General features: G+C 34.0%; 1 non-coding gene across 1 annotated transcript; it reads left to right on the top strand.

The window, feature by feature from the left end:
• The first annotated feature begins 13,875 nt into the window (after window positions 1–13,875).
• On the top strand, window positions 13,876–13,982 carry LOC131181135 (small nucleolar RNA R71). Its single transcript, XR_009149763.1, has one exon. It is a non-coding gene; the product is annotated as a small nucleolar RNA R71 (small nucleolar RNA).
• The last annotated feature ends 2,276 nt before the right edge of the window (window positions 13,983–16,258 follow it).

Below are 16,258 nucleotides of genomic sequence, written 5' to 3'. Positions count from 1 at the left end.
GAGGATATGTTCCATTGGCAAGCTACCATCATCGATAGTCCACATGCTGGTGGTGTTTTCCCTGTCACTATTTGTTTTCCACATGACTATAATTTCAAACCTCCTAAGGTATGCAAAGCAGAAACTATTTTGCTCTTTTATTTTTATTTTTTATCCTTTCTGTTTGTACCTATTGGATTTTCAACTCATCATCCTTTTTCCTGTAAATGATTTCTTGCAGGTCTTCGCCAGGACCAAGATTTTCCCCCGTAACATCAACAGCAATGGAAATATCTGCTTGGACATACTAAAGGAACATTAGAGTCCTGCACTCTCCATTTCCAAGGTGCTTGATTATCTTGGAGACTTATGTGACCCTTTATGCCACATGAAGAACCAAGAAAATAAATCCACTTGCCAATAAATTTTGGCTTAATGAAACTAAAGTTATTTTTAGAATTATGAGATTCGAGTTAAAATTCAATCAGAACCAAATTATTAAAAAAAAAAATTAAGTTCACTTCAATCAGACAATAACAATTAGAAAGATCATAAAATGATACTAAAAACATAAAACGAACCAAAATCATGGTTCATATCCTTTGTTCCTTATTGGAAGATTAATTACATATGAGAGATAGTTCTAAAATATGCTTTTGTGGGATTGATGCAGGTTTTACTTTCCATATGTTCCATGCTTACAGACCCAAACCCTGATGATGATCGATTGTTTCCTGAACTAGCTCATATGTACAAGACTCATAAAATCAAGTATGAGCCTTCAACTTGGAGCTGGACCCAAAAGCTAGTATGCCATGGGATAAACCCTGAATCAGAATTGAACTTTCTTCCTTCTCCTCTACACGTATAGACTTTTCCATCGTCAATTTTTTGATATTTATATAATTAAGGGTATTTTTGAATCAGTTTTTACCAATTAAAATTAAATTCTTTATTCAAGTAATTATAAAGCACACTATTCTATCAGCCCGGTGCGTATAGTATTTTTAATTAATATTAGTCAATCGTATATAGTTAACATTAATCTAAGATAGTTGTTAAATTGTGGTTTGCCAACGTTGATCCACATGTAACAAAAACAAGAAAATTGGTAATGGTGGTTGCAATAATTCAGGACACAAGTGATTGAAAGTACCTACTAAGCATCTTATCTTTAATTATATATTAATTGTTAGTTGGAAGATGCAAAATACAAATGAAGCTCTCTAAAATCATACATTATCTTTTAATTTTATATTTCTACGTGCATGTATACATAATTACAAAAGTTGATGGTTTGACATTAATAGTTTTCGTTGCGTGACTCCAAATTAAAATCCAATCAAGCCCTTCACCACTCGTGTTTTGCTTTTGAAATTCAATGTGGTAGACCAATGCCCTACACTTAAAGAATTCAATTCCTAATACTGTACTTGAAAGTTTGTGACCAGCTTGATATTAAATTACTCATCAATTGATTCTGCATATGAATCTGGGGTAGGAATTCATAGGTGCCCCACCATGATCGATTTGTCGGTGGGTATGCTGAGGTAGATACACGTGTGATTTCATTCAAATTTGACCAACTAAAGTGGCAAAACTCTTCCATTTAATTGTTTTCATTCAATTGGAATTTTGTGCCAATTTTATCCCAATGCAAAACATAATAATGCCCTAGCCAGCTAAAGCTAATGGGACAAAAAAAGCAAGTAAGCAACAATTATGCTTCCAGTTTGGGCCAAAATTTCCCCCTTTTTTAAACTATTAGATGGTATATTCATATTCCCATTTACTTGGTTTCCCTTTGCAACCCTTTCCTTGAAAAAGCCATAGCTAAATTTTAAAAAGTATATAAGTATGTTATTTGGAAAATTTTACCTAAATTTAATTTAATTTATTATAAATTTAAGATATAAACATATGAATTTCACTTGTGAGTTCTATTACGTAATAATAAATGCAACATTTAGATGTAAGAGATAACAATAGATACAATAGTGTCTTGTATTTAAATATTGGATCAGCAACAAAAAATTTAAATTTAGGTATCTTTTATTTTGTTTTACTCACAATTTAAATATTTTTAAAATTTATGATGTGGCCCAACCACAAGTGCACGGGTCCTACAAGTAGTATAGAAAATATATCGCTCCCTTGAAGAGTTGTGTTAATGATTTAATTTTTGATATAAAAATTGATTAATTTAAGCTAATTTTGTAAATCAAGTGCATGATTGATAGAATTAAAGGTGTAAAATCTATTTATGCAAAATCAATAATCTAATTATCAATATAAATAATTCAACTCAAGCAGCAGCAAATAAAATGAGCAAATTGGAATATGGCAAGCTAGTAAATTCAATTAATAATTAACAATATTAAAAAGGGTAATTCCGAAATTTAGGGATTCATATTTAAGCTATTTTGGGATTTTTAAATTGGCTATCCAATCTTATGGAAATTATGGGTTTTAAATAGATTAATTCTTAAATTCTTTAAATACCCTTTCGAGTGAAACAAAGAGTACCTTAATTAACTTAATCATACTTTCATAGAGTTAAAATTAATCAAAACTCATTAGGTTTCTTAATTAATCTTTAAATCCTCTTAATCCTTAGTCTATTTCTAGATCTAAGTTAATTAAGTCTAAGTTTTTTATTATCTATCACAGGGTTTCTCCTTTCGGTACTTCAACCATGGATTAAGAACAATGGGATCCTACACTAAGCATGTAATTAGGCACACAATAAATGGATAAAACCTCATAAAAATCACAAAATATGGATTACCCAATCAAAATCCATAAAATATCTTAAATATTACATCTAAACTCGAGAATTTAAGAAAAACTACTCACTATCCATAATTATTACAAGAGATTCTGAGTAAATATGGAAATAAAACTTGAAAATATACTAAGAACTAAGAAACTCAATACAAGAAAGGTAGAAAATGGTGAAGAAAAGAAGAATCCAAATCTGATCCAAAAATGGGAAGTGACACCCCATTGCTCTATTTTCTGACATTTTCTCTGCCTCCTCCACTTTCTTCTTTTTCTTCTTGTTCTCTGCCAAAATGGGATAAGGATACTATTTATATTTTTCTGACAAATAACCCCAAAATGGTGCGTTTGAGGAAGGGATTCATGTGTAAAAATTCTTTTGCCAGCTCATTATGAAGAATTGCACAAGTTGTGCAAGCTTCCTATGTAGATTCTGAGCAAATTTGGTGGTTCCAGGTGCTTCCCATGATTCTGCACAAGTTATGCAGGCTGGTTGTGCAGATTTTTCATGCTTTGGAGTCCTCCGTGAAAGTGCATAAGCAGCCTGCATAAGCTATGCAGCTGGTTGTGCAAGTTTCGGTAGGTTTGGGTGCTTTTTCCGTGATGCTGCATAAGTGAGGGGTGAAACTGCATAAGTTATGCAGTAAGCTATGCAAGTCTTCGTGAAGCAGCATAAGCGAGGAGTGAATCTGCACAAGTTACATGCAGGTTTCGACAGGTTTAAAAATTGATTCTTTTTCCTGTGCAGAAATGCACGACTTGTGCAGCAAGTTATGCAGACTTTGGCAATTTCACATTCTTCAACCTTCAAGCTTTATTTTGATATTTTTTGCTATGGGAATCACTCCTTACTGGCACAATTACTTTTTAGTTCCTCAAAAACACCATTTTACCTACAAAACAAAGCAAATTACAAATTAACTTAAAATTGATAATTATGAAAAATTATCTAAATAAATAATAAAATTAGCTAAAAGTGACTAATAAATAAATGAAATGGCCATGAAATCTAACCTAAATGACTATGTAAAATGCATGTATCAAATACCTTCAAACTCAAATCTTTGCTTATTCTCAAGCAAACTTTAAAATATAATGCAATTTTAGGGGTGTCTTGTCCAAAGAGCTATGAAAATCACCTATTAAAGTAACTTAATATACGTTTAGCCATTCCAACAATCCATATACCCATCCTTCAAGATGCAAAGAATCTAATGCTTATCCAAGCTTTCACCACTTAGCCATTAAGTCAATTATCATCCAAAATTCCCAAACCAACCAATCATATGGGAAAGTCATGCTTAAAAAGAACTCTAGAATAATCAATAATCAAAGTGCCTCTTATATAAAATGATGGAATTTGATTGATGTATGAATAAGCTCCAATCCCATAGGCAAACTTCCTACTCCTATCTTTACTAATGTAGCAAATACTATCAAGAGATCAAAAGTCTTTTTAGGGATGTATTGGGGCTATGGGGTTCAAAATAAGGTTAAGAAGAAAAAGGGTAAAAGGTATTCAAAGCATGAAAATATTTTCAATTTTGAAAACATAAGGTACACTTCTTATTTATTTTTTTTTCTTTCCTCTCTTTTTTCTTTTTCTCTTTTTTTTATAATTTTTCTTTTTCTTTCTTTTTTTTTTCTTTTTCTCTTCTTTTTTTATATATAAAGAGGAGAGAAATACACAATGAGAATTTTCAAGTCCTAGCATATTTTACAAAATACATAAAATGGATGGACACTTTGATACTTTAAGCTTGTATCTTATATCTTCTCTTGATGATTGTCCCTAAAAATACCACCCTCAAACTCATTTTCTTTAATTACTTTGGGTGGATTTTCTTTCAATTTGAATGGCAATAATGAAAAGTACATACATACTAGCATTTTTACAGCATGATAAGCATTTCTTCTCCATTTTTTTATTATTTTTTTTCTTTCTCCTTTTTTGTCTTTTTTTATAGTGTACTAAATATTATAAATAATTATTCTCATGGAAAGGGTTGGAGTGTTTGGTTCATTGGCTAAGTAGCAATAAGGGTTTCAAGAAAAATTAGGAATATAAAAGCTCAAAGGGGTTTACAAGGGTTAATTTTAATTGGGAAAAAGGCCAAAGGTTTAAAATGAAAAGGTTTGAATCAAAGAATGCCTAATCATCTCTCTTTTCAAGTACAAGCTGGTATTTCACCTCAAAAGGTTTAGAAAATTTGTTCTAGGATTGGTGAGACATCTTTTGACTACTTTGTATCCTATGGCTCCCTTTAAACACTCCAATCTCAAAATGATTAGTTGGGTGGTTTTTGTTTTTTTTTTTTTTTTTTTGGCTAAGAAGATATGGGCAAGGATAAACAATTCAAAACTTTACACCTCTTAGGAAACTTTCAATCCACAAACCCAACTAAAGGTAAGTCAAATCACTCTCACAAGCAACGGCTCATTACTCAAGGGATTTGGCAAAAATTTTATTCAAAAATTTTATTACATGAATGCATGATTCCTAAAAATGAAAAATGCATTAACTAAGTGGAAGAAATCTATTTGTATGCAATATGTACAATTTCTAAATGATGTATAATGTGTATGTAAATGTGATATATATGTATGTATGTGCAATATGTATGCAATATATATATATATATATATGCAAATGGAATGAGATGAGATGTTTCTGTACTCAAAATGTGAAAATTTTAGCAAAAATCAAAATTAGAGCATTAAAACATTAATGCACACCCCAAAACTCAAAATTAGACATTGTCCTCAATATCTAAGGCAGTGCATCATGAAATTTCAAAGCAAAGAGGAATAAGTAGGTATTGTTAAATTAAAAAGCAAAGATAAGGAGTTACTTAACATAGAGTAGTAATTAAGCATCTAAAATGGGAATATAAAAGATAGTGCATGGTGCATAAGGAAACTGCACAAGCTATGCAGGATAAATGCTTTGTAGAACAGTGGCATAAGAAGATTGCACAAGCTGTGCAGGATAACATGAGTTGCATAAGGAACTGCACAAGCTGTGCAGGAGAAATATATGTTGAAAATCAGCTGCATAAGCAATTGCACAGCCTGTGTAGTATAGTGAAAAGCTGCAACAAAGTTATATAACAGGGAAATAATTGAAAATAACAATAGTTTAGGAAGATATGGACACAAGTATGCACAAAGTAACAACAAAGGCAAATAGAAATAGTGAAAAACCAAGGTGATATCCATCTAATTATATTTCAAGGAAACAGAATTCAAAACAAATTAAAATTGTTCCAGCAGATCTAAAAATAAAACTACTAGAAGGTGAACAAGAGCAAAACAAAAAATTAATCTATTTCAATGGCTTTGCCCTTGTCCAAGGGAGCTGCTAGTGGACTGAATGGAGGTGGCTGCAGCTAAAGGGGTGGCTCTGAAGGAGGTGGCATACCCGTGGAGGTGGCATACCCAGAAAAGTCATAAGCTGCTTCATCATTTCTTTCAACTGGTTTTGCTTATCCCTAGTCTCCATAACGAGGTTGAAAAGATGATCATGACAGTCCTTAAGGGTATCAAGACCAGAGTCAAGCTTCCCATCCACAAAATAAATATCATCACTAAGCCTCTCTAGATAAGTAAATAGTGCCTTGGTGTTTAATGGAGGGGGTTCTATAGTGGAAGAAGGTCCAGCTGGTCCTAGTTGTACTGATGGTCCTGGCTGTGTTGATGGTCCTGGCTGTGTTGATGGTCCTAGCTGTGTTGATTCTGATGGAACTGATTATGCAGTTACAGATGGTCCTGTGTCTGTTGCTGGCTATGCAGTGTCAGATGGTGGCAAACTGAAGCTAGTCTTGAATAAGTGAGGAGTATCAAAATACAGAGTGTCTATAAGTGCAGGTAAGGAGTGCTCTTCTGGATCAAAGCCAAAGTGTTTGGCTATAACAGTTATGAGCCCACCTATGACAATATCACCTATAGATTTGGTAGCAGTGTGCAACACATGTTCACAAAAGAAGTAACCAAGAGCTAGTTTGACTTTGTGAAAAGCACACCAAAGCATAAAGAGGTCAAATTTTCCAACAGCACCAGAGCTAGTCCCTCGGCCCAAGATGGTGCTAGTAATAAGCTTATAGATTAATCTAAGGGCTCAGTCTGTTATTTGGGATGTTTTAGATCTGCCAGCATGAAAGCCCTAAGATTGGTTTGTAATATCTCTCCAAAACTAAAAAGCATTACAAACTCCTTTATTTACAACCTCTGTGCCTGTATATGGGATCCTAAATAATCCATCGATAGCAAACCCAAAGATAGTATGAAATTGGTCCAATGATAACTCTCTATCCTGCCCTAATTACCTAAATTTTATAATTGGCTTGTAATCCATCTCATGCAGTTTTAAGGTAGCAGAAAATGAGGATATAAATTCCAAAACTAGGGCTGGATAAACTAACTCGTGTTTATACACAAAACCCACCCAACCTTGACCATCAAGATAAGCAACAACACTATCAAATAAACTAAGAGATTTGAGGGCATCTTCAGAGATGTACCTAGTGGGTTGCACTTTCTTATCCTTTAAGCGCTTAAAAGTTGCCTTATGGGTTGCATCAAGAAGAGGCCAAGGCAATTTAGATACCTGTGTTGCTGCTGCTAAAGATTGCTTCTTGTTAGAGGAAGGAGACTTGGCTTGCGGGTGAGAGGCAGAAGCACTAGACCCTTTTTGTTTGGAAGTCGCAATCCTAGGGTTTTCGGGTGGAGGCTCGAAAGTAAGAGTTGTAAGTGGTTCTTTTCACTTTGTGGGAGGGGGTGCAAATGTAATGGGGCGGATTTTCTTGGACCAGATTTTCCTTTTATAGGTGGATGGTTGAGTGGGAGGAGGAGAGGTTTATGGTGGAAAGGAATCGGGATTTGGGGCTTGAATGGCGAAGGGAGTGACTTGGAGGGGAGAGCCTTGGGGGGAAAGGGTGGGGGTTCCATGGGGGCGGTCAATTACAATAGGAATGGAGAAAGGAAAGAAGAGAGAAAAAAAAAAAAAGAAATAGAGGAGAAATTTAGGGTTTTGGTTGGCGAAAAGATATGGAAGGGAAGAAATGGTGCCGAGAAAAATGGGGAGAAGGGTTATCGTGAACAGTAATTATGGGAAGTGGAAGGTGAAAAGTTGGGCAGTGTGAAGATTTTTTATTTGCACAGGACATGCAGGTTTTCGCATAAGGTGAAAATGGATGTGCACAAGTTATGCAGGCTCTTATGCAGATTTCGGCAAAAATGAAAATGCCAGAAAAATTAATTGTGCAAGAGTGCATAAGTTACGCACTTAGTTATGCAAATTTCAGCAGAAATGAGAAACTAAGAAAATTTAGTTGTGCAGGAGTGCATAAGTTGTGCAAGCTCTTATGCAAATTTCGGCAAAAACAAAAATTCTAGGAAATTGAGTTATGCAGGATTGCATAAGTTATGCAAGCACTTATGTAGATCTCGACAAAAATGAAAATTTAAGGCAAAGTGAGATCCAAAAACTGCACAAGTTATGCAATTACTTATGCACAATTCAACAAGATTCAAATTACAATAAAAGTGCATTATAAATTTGGAAAATGCATGGGAATGAAGAAATTCAACCCTGTGAAGCATAAATCATAAAAAATTGTCATAAAAAGCACATCAACATATGCAAAATCCATCTCAATTGCACCATACAAGTTTGTGATAGCAAGTTCTGCATAAGAGAAATTTGTGAACAGTGCCATTTCCACTCAAACCATGCAAATTAACATTTTAGCATATTAAAGCTCAACAAGAATCTATACAAAGTTGCACTTATTCACAAAAGAAAAATAGGCACTCCAAATTATGCCAATTAAATGCAGCATGTCAAAATTGAATTACACAACCCAGTTAAGTTCAAAACCACAAAAACGTCGACCCACCATAATATCATCATGATAAGCACAGATATATAGAAGATAATACACCTAACCTCAACAAAGAAGAATTAGTAAATAGCATATACTGCAGAGCTTTTGATGGAGAACTTTTCTGCATAAGCCAAGAAGGGATCCTACATAGAAAGTAATGAAAATAAATCAATTTTGGAAGAGTTAATAGATAAAATATCAGATTAAGAGTAACTCCCCAGCAGTGCAATAACCTTCATCCCTTTGAAATACATCTACAAAAGACAAAATTCAATTATGTCAAAAATTGAATTTGAGGAGATTTAAGACAAAAATAGAAGTAATGCAAATAAAAGTAAATCAACAAAAGCAAAATAAAGGAACTTGAGGTGCCTCCCAAGAGTGCTAATTTATAGTCTTTAGCTGAACTCTTAATGCATTTCACTAAAAAGAAAGTGTGGGATCAGAGAGCTTATAACAGCTTGCTCCCTCTATTGGTTCTCCATTGATGTAATGCTTCAATCTATGCCTATTGACCTTAAAATTCCTAGATTTTTCACTCCAAATTTCAATTGCTTATAAGGGAAAACTTTAAAAACTCTATATGGGCCAGTCCATCTTGATTTAAGTTTCATGGGAAACAATTTTAATATTAAGTTGAACAATAAAACTGAATCACCCTCTTTAAATTCCTTTTTTCCTGAGATGCTTATCATGCTAAGCTTTGGTTCTTTCTTTATAAATGCGGGCATTTTCACAGGCATCCATCCTCAATTCTTCAAGCTCATTAAGTTGCAATAGCCTCTTCTGACCAGCTTGTTTGAGATCAAAATTCAAAGTCTAAATGGCCCAATATGCTCTATGCTCTAGCTCCACAGGTAAATGACAAGACTTACCATACACCAACCTAAAAGGAGTAGCTCCTATAGGGGTTTTGTAAGCAGTCCTATATGCTCATAATGCATTATCTAATTTGATAGACCTATCTTTCCTAGAATTGTTCACTGTTTTCTCCAAGATATGTTTGAGTTCCCTGTTAGAAATTTCAACTTGCCCAGAAGTTTGAGGGTGGTATGGGGTAGCTATCTTGTGTACTACACCATACTTCCTCATCAAGCTCTCAAATTGCTTATTTCAAAAATGTGAACCCCCATTACTAATTACAGCCCTTGGAGCTCCAAATCTACTCAAGACAAATTTCTTCAAGAATTTCACTACAGCTTTAGCATCATTAGTTGGAGTTGCAATAGCTTTTACCTATTTTGACACATAGTCAACTCCAACTAGAATGTATTTATTGCCATATGAGGGAGGAAATGGGCCCACAAATCTATTCCCCATACATCAAATAATTCCACCTCAAGAATACCATTTTGGTGCATTTCATCTATTTTTGACAAATTTCCACTCTTTTGACATTTATCACATCCTAACACAAATTTTCTCACATTCTTGAAAAGGTTTGGCAAAAATAAACTAGCTTGTAGAATTTTACCAGCTATTTTAGAGATGCCAAAGTGTCCTCCATAATCAGAAGCATGACAATGATGCATAACACTCTCTATCTCCTCATCAGGAATACATCTTCTTATCAAACTATCACAACATCTCTTAAAGAGCAAAGGATCATCCCATGTATAAAATCTTGCCTCATGCAAAAACTTTTTCTTTTGTTGCCATGTCATTCCTAGAGGTAAAACTCCATAAGATAGATAATTCACCAAGTCTGCATACCAAGGAAATTTATCAACAAGAGGGAAAAGTTGTTCATCCAAGAAGAATTCATCAATAGGCACTGCATCCATTTCTTCATCATTCAATTTCAACCTCTTAAGATTATTTGAAACTACATTTTCAGCTCCCTTCTTATCTCTAATTTCCAAATCAAACCCTTGTAGCATCAAAATCCACCTAATAAGCCTAGGTTTAGCCTCCTTTTTACGGAAAAAATACCTAATGATAATATTATCTAAAAATACAACCACCTTTGAATCAATAATGTAAGGTCTGAACTTTTCTAATGCAAAGACAATTGCTAAGAATCCCTTTTCAGTTGTTGCATAATTGATCTGAGCCTCATCCAATGTTCCACTAGCATAGTAAATAGCATAAGCCCTCTTATCTTTCCTTTGACCAAGAACAGCTCCAATTACATAGTTGCTAGCATCACACATAATTTCAAAAGGGAGACTCCAATCAAGCGATTGCATGATTGGTGTAGTAATAAGAGCTTGCTTTAACTTGCAAAAGGAATCCAAACACTCTTGGTCAAATACAAATGGTGTGTCATGACTTAATAAATTAGACAAAGGTTTAGCTATTTTAGAAAAAATCATTAATAAAGCGTCTGTAGAGCCCAGCATGCCCTAAAAAACTTCGAATTCCTTTGACATTGGGGGAAGGGGGCATCTTTTCTATCACTTCAACCTTAGCTTTATCAACCTCTATTCCCCTGTTAGACACCAAATGTCCAAGCACTATCCCTTCCTGAACCATGAAATGACACTTTTCCTAGTTTAACACAAGGTCAGTGTTTGCACATCGCTGCAAAACTTTAGAAAGATTAGCCAAACATATGTCAAATGAAGATCCATAAATAGAAAATTCATCCATAAAAACCTCCATTATATCTTCAATAAAATCTGAGAATATTGCCATCATGCACCTTTGAAAAGTGGCAGGGGCATTACACAACCCAAATAGCATCCTCCTATAGGCAAATGTTCTATATGGACAAATAAAAGTGGTTTTCTCTTGATCATTTGGACGAATAGGGATTTGGAAAAATCCCGAATACCCATCTAAATAGCAAAAATAAGAATGCCTAGCCAGTCTTTCTAACATTTGATCAATGAAGGGAAGTGTAAAATGATCTTTTCTAGTGGCATTATTTAATTTTCTATATTCTATGCACATTCGCCAACTAGTCACTGTTCTGGTGAGAATTAATTCATTATTTTCATTTTTAACCACTGTCATTCCACCTTTTTTAGGGACAACATGCATTGGAATCACCCATGTACTGTTTGAGATAGGATATATTATCCCTGTATCAAGCAACTTCAAAATTTCCTTTTTAACAACTTCTTTCATATTAGGATTCAACCTCCTCTGATGTTCAATAAATGGCTTACAACTTTCCTCCAAGATAATTCTATGCATGTAAAATTTTGGACTTATTCCCTTAATGTCATCTATTGTGTATCCTAAAACCTTCCTATATTGCCTCATCACTCTTAACAGCTTATCAACCTCTAAAGTGCTCAAATTTCCATTTATAATTACTGGATAAATGTCATTGGGGCCAAGAAATTCATACCTGAGCTGAGAAGGAAGTTGCTTAAGTTCTACTTAGGTGCATCTTCTTCCTTGAATAATGGTTGCTTAGATTCAACTTTTGAAAAACTGATGCAGAAGTAAATGGTGGACTACTCTCCAAGTGTTGGGCAAATGCAGCCACACTAGGATTTTTATGATCTATGTTTCCTCCATGAACTAAGTAATTTTCAAGTGGATCTTTCGGATATCTCTTTCTGAAATGTTCTTCAACCAACTCATCAATGATATCAATTCTCAAAAAAAAAATCAGCTTCAGAATGATGTTTCTTAATTGAATTATTAATATTGAAAACCAGCTGATCTTCACCAACTCTAAGAGTTAATTTTTCTCCCTTAACATTAATTAATGCTCCTGCTGTAGCTAGAAAGGGCCTTCCTAAGATAATTGGGATATTAATATCCTCTTCCATGTCCAAAATGACAAAGTTAAAAGGTATATAGAACTTTCCAACCTTCAAAGGCACATTCTCTAAAATCCCTTCCGAATACTTAATTGATCTGTCAGTTGATTAAAGAGAAATGTGGGTTGGTTTAAGATCTCCCATATTGAGCTTTTCATAGATGGAAAGGGGCATAAGGCTAACACTAGCCCCTAAATCACATAAAGTTTTTGTAGAACATGATTCTCCAATATGGCATGAAATTGAAAAACTTTCGGGGTCTTTGAGCTAGGAGGAAGTTTCCTTTGAAGTATAACACTGCATTCTTCTATCAAAGCTATAGTTTCATGGTCTTCAAGTCTCCTCTTGTTTGAGAGAATTTCTTTCAAAAATTTTGCATAAGAGGGCATTTGAGAAAGAGCATCAATAAAAGGCACATTTATGTATAGTTTCTTCAAAACCTCTTCCCAAATTGCTTATCAAGCTTGGCTTTTTGAAATCTTTGTGGAAAGGGAAGTTGTGGCTTATAGGGCTCTAGAGGTATATACTTCTCTTCTTTCTCCTCAACCTCCTCTTTACTTTTTTCTTAAACTCTCTTTCTCACTTTCTTGTTTTTCACTCTCATCAATTTCTTTCTCATTTTCTCTCTTCTCACATTTTTCACTCTTCTCATTGTTTACAACCTTCCCACTCCTTAAAGTGATAGCTTGACATTGCTCTCTTAGATTTTCTGGCTGACTTGGAAGTTTTCTAAAAGACTTGATACCTGAGGAATATGTTTGTTGTGCAATCTGGTTTTCTAGCATTCTATTAAGTGTTTGCATCTGTTCTAGCCTTGCTTCATTTCTTTCATCTCCTTATCATGCTTAGTTTGGTTGGCAAGAATCTATTGTAACAAAGCTTCTGTGGTAGAACCTTGCTCTTGCTGTTTTGGTGGAGGATTCATGTTTCTCTTCTGAAAATTAGGCAATGGTTGCCTATTTTGCTAATATGGAATTCCTTGTTGTTGTTGTGGTTGAAAATTCTGATTTGGGAATTGGTTTTGCTGATTTCCCCATGAAAAGTTGGGATGATTCCTCCAAGCTAGATTATATGTTTGAGAGTAAGGATTCCCCAACTGTTTGTTTCCATAATTACTAACATATGCAGCCTGCTCTCCATATTCTGCTCCATAGCTCATTGTTCCTTCTGCATAGGCAATCTGGTGTGAACTTCCAAATGATGATGATGAACTAACCAACATACTTAAATCTTCCATCTTCTTTGCCAAAACATTTGTAAGTGCGTCAAACTTTGCATTAATCATGTTAAATGGATCAAGGTCATACATTCGAGCAGCTTACCTCTTTTGAGTTGGAGCTAGTCCTCTTGGACTACTCCAAAGATGAGTATTCTTTGCAATTTTCTCCAACAGCTCATAAGCTTCATCTTCTTGCTTCATAATAAATTCTCCTCCTGTTTGAGCATCAATAATCCCTCTAATTGCAGGATTAATATTGGTGTAAAAATTCTGGTTTATCATTCATTTTGGAATGGCATGATGTGGGCATTGTCTCTCTAACTCCTTCCATCTCATCCATGATTCATATAGAGTTTCATTTGCTCTTGGTCTAAAAGCTGTCATTTGATTCCTCAATTCTTGAGTTTTTCTAGGTGAAAAATATTGTGCAAGAAATGCATTAGTGAGTTGCTCCTAATTTGTAATAGAATTATGAGGTAGGAATCAAACCAATCTAATGCTCTATCCTTCAAAGAGAATAGGAATAGCTTCAATCTTACTACATCATCAGATACTCTAGGTTGTTTTTGCATATCACAAATCATAGCAAACTTCTTAAGAAGTGTGTGTGGATTTTCTGAAGGATGCCCCCCAAATTGGGAATTTTAAATCATTTTAAGTTACCCCAAAATCTATCATATAGCTATTTGCATCAATTTTTGGTCTTGCTATACTCTCTCTCAAATCATTAAAATGAGAGAATGCATGATCCATCATACTTTCCCAAGGCACATTAGCATTTACAACTTCCACCATGAGCTTCATTTTTATTGTTTTGATTGTTTCCACCATTGCCACCAGTAATTTTCACTCTCTCAATAGCCATTTCTGCTTCAATTCTAGCTGCTCTCAAGGCTTCTTTCCTTTTTTTTGGTTTCTTTCTTGTTGGCTCCACAAAACTTCTCATTTTCAGGATTAAACAATAAGGATATATCACTTGTGCTTCTAGCTCTTCTCATAAAAGATCAAGAGTACCTAAAAAGAACAAACAAACTCAAAATGAAAAGATAATAGAAAAGTTTAACTAGAAACAACTAAAATGATCAAAAATTCAATCTTAAACAAATAACTCCCCAAAAAAAGCATTAAAAACTTGATGTAGCCCAACCACAAGTTCACGGTTCGTACAAGTAGTATAGAAAAGATATCGTTCCTTAGAAGAGTTGTGTTAATGATTGAATTTTTTATATAAAAATTAACTAATTTAAGCTAATTTTGTAAATCAAGTGATTGATTGATAGAATTAAGGGTGTAAAATCTATTTATGCAAAATCAACAATCTAATTATCAATATAAATGATTCAACTCAAGCAGCAATAAATAAAATGAGCAAATTGGATTATGGCAAGCAAGTAAATTCAATTAACAATTAACAATACTAAAAAGGGAGATTCCAGAGTTTGGAGATTCATATTCAAGCTATTTTAGGATTTTTAAATTGGTTATCCAATCTTATGGAAATTATGGGTTTTAAGGAGATTAATTCTTAAATCCTTTGAATACCCTTTCGAGTGAGACAAAGAGTGCCTTAATTAACTTAATCCTATTTTCGTAGAGTTAAAATTAATCAAGACCCATTAGGTTCCTTAATTAATCTGTAAATTCTCTTAATCCTTAGTCTATTTCTAGATCTAAATTAATTAAGTCTAATTTCTTAATTATCTATTTCAGGGTTTTCTCCTTTCGGTGCTTCAACTAAGGATTAAGAATAATATTTAATGGGATCCTACACTAAGCATGTAATTAGGCATACAAGAAATGGATAAAACCTTATAAAAATCACAAAATATGGATTACCCAATCAAAATCCATAATATATCTTAAATATTATATCCCAACTCTAGAATCTATAAAAAACTACTCACTATCCATAATTATTACAAGAGATTCTGAGTAAATATGGAAATAGAACTTGAAAATATTCTAAGAACTATGAAACTCAATACAAGAAAGGTAGAAAATGGTGAAGAAAAGAAGAAAAATCCAAATTTGATCCAAAAATGGGAAGTGACGCCCCCTTGCTCTGTTTTCTGATGTTTTCTCTGCCTCTCTCCACTTTCTTCTTTTTCTCCTTTCTCTTTGTCAAAATGGGATAAGGATAATATTTATATTTTTCTGACAAATAACCCTAAAATGGTGCATTTAAGGAAGGGATTCACGTGTAAAACTTCTTCTGCCAGCTCATTATGAAGAATTACACAAGTTGTGCAAGCTTCCTATGCAGATTCTGAGCAAATTTGGTGGTTCCAGGTGCTTCATGTGATTATGCACAAGTTATGCAAGTTTCAGCAGGTTTGGGTGCTCCTTTCGTGATGCTGCATAAGTGAGGCGTGAGACTACATAAGTTATGCAGTAAGTTATGTAGGTCTCCATGAAGTTGCATAAAACAAGGAGTGAATCTGCATAAGTTATGCAGCAAGTCATTCAGATTTAGAGAAGTTTAAAAATTATTTCTTTTTCCTGTGTAGAAACTGCACGACTTGTGCAGCAGGTCATGCAGACTTTGGCAATTTTGCATTCTTCAACCTTTAAGCTTTATTTTGACATTTTTTGCTATGGGAATCACTCTTCACTGGCACAATTACTTTTTAGTTCATCAAAAACACCATTTTACCTACAAAACAAAGCAAATTATA

Source organism: Hevea brasiliensis, chromosome 6 (genome assembly GCF_030052815.1).
Source record: "Hevea brasiliensis isolate MT/VB/25A 57/8 chromosome 6, ASM3005281v1, whole genome shotgun sequence".
Classification (NCBI taxonomy): Eukaryota; Viridiplantae; Streptophyta; class Magnoliopsida; order Malpighiales; family Euphorbiaceae; genus Hevea; species Hevea brasiliensis.
The sequence above is the reverse complement of the archived record's forward strand: the minus strand, read 5'-3'. Positions and strand labels throughout refer to the sequence as shown.